A 1,753-nucleotide genomic window follows, 5' to 3' on the forward strand; every position below is an offset into this window, starting at 1 on the left:
TGGCAGTTCTGAGAAGAGAGTTTCCAATGGGGAGCATCAGGCTAGGTGTTGGGGGGAGCTGAGACCACTGCAGGGAGCTGTGTTCTGTTTGGCTGGAGGTCAGCAGGTGTGATGCACGTGGGAGAAGTTGGAAAGGTGGGCCAGGCACGGTGGCCTGGCTGCGGAAGGCCAAGTGAGCAAGGACCAACCATTAGGGAGAAAATTGGAACCTGCCATCGCATTTCCGGCAGACAGAGAAGAGAAGGACCGGCTGGAGGGGTGGGGATCAGCTCTGAGGCTGGCCCAGGACACCGGACCTCGGTGCTAAGTCTGTGTCGCCGGAGAAGGAAGAGGGGCTGGCACACAGGACCTGGGGCCGTTTCTGTCACAGCGGAGCGGGGTGCCGGCCTGGGCCTGCATGCCAGGATGCCATTTCAGCTGTTGGGAGAGGGACGGGTGGCCCTGGGACTTGGACACGGAGGTTGTCAGTTGCTGGAGGGGGCTGCGATGGGGCATGAGCTGGAGCCAGTTCAGTATTGCAGTGGCTGAGGTAAGGTTCCAGCTGGACATGATGACCTGGTGGGAGGCTACTCTGGTGGCTTGGAACCATTCGGAAGGCAGGTTAACACGGAGTGCTGGGTCCACCCCGAGTTTCTGGTTGAATAGGTCTGCGATGCTGGTGGTGGGACTTCCTCCAATCGGTTGTTACAGATTGGGAGTGGGGCTGAAATAGGTCTGGCTGGAGAGGCAGGGAAGGCACCCACCAACTGGCTTAGGCCCTGGGGGTGCTTTCCCCTCCCAGGACCTTAGCTAAGGAACTCTGCTCTGCCCGTCTCTCCCATGCCCACCATTCTGCTTCCCGGGGCGGCCCTGGCGCTGTCCTGCCCCACCTTCTCATCCTGGCATCCACCTGCAAGCCGACTTCTCCCAGGGCCTTGCATTTTCCTTCTGCCCCGCCCAGGATGTCAGCTTGGGGAAGCCTGGGGGCCATGGTGCCCAGCACCCACATGTGGGAGGAACAATGAGAGCAGACAGATGCCTTCAGTCGTGGTAGCTGTTAAGTGTTTTCCTAAGGATGCCAGAAGAAGCTGAGGGCCTGGTGCTCCTCACTCGGCCAGGGCGCCCAAGCTCACCCCTCACCGCCCACCCCCCGGCTCTGGAAGGGGCTTTGTCCTCCTCTAAGCTGCGTCTTCCCTAAAACGCCCCCTCGGTCCCTCCCACGGGTAAGCATGCTCCCGCTGAAGGCTTCCTTCCCCTCTCCACCGCCCTCGAGTGTTGGTGTAGAGGGTTTCCCAGGCCTGCAAGACTAAGCTCGCCCCCTTGGCTTGGCGTTGGCTCTCCACCAGGGCCCAGTCCTCACACCCACGCTGGGCTGGTTGCTTCTGTACTTCTTTGACACAATTATTTTATGTACCACTAAGAAAGACAAACACGGGCCAGTGACCAGATGAGATGTACCCAGACTTCAGAGCCGTTACAGGGTGGAAAAGCGTCAGCATGGACAGTCCACCTGGGTTCTCCTGTCCTGCTGCCAAGCACCACAGGCCACTTCCTGAAACGCCAACTGGGGGGCTGTACCTACCGCACCTCTATCCGATGGCCCCCGCTGGAAGCAGTGCCTCGTTCCTCTGGACTTAAGGGTATCATCCTCTGCCTGGTCTCACAGGAGCGGCTTGGGAATGCTCCTTGGTTATGTTTATACCCCACCCCATCAGGCCAGAACCATCCCTGCCCCGGGGTGGGGGTAACAGCCACACAATACCAACTGCACAGC

Source organism: Dasypus novemcinctus, chromosome X (assembly GCF_030445035.2).
Source record: "Dasypus novemcinctus isolate mDasNov1 chromosome X, mDasNov1.1.hap2, whole genome shotgun sequence".
In the NCBI taxonomy this organism is placed as follows: Eukaryota; Metazoa; Chordata; class Mammalia; order Cingulata; family Dasypodidae; genus Dasypus; species Dasypus novemcinctus.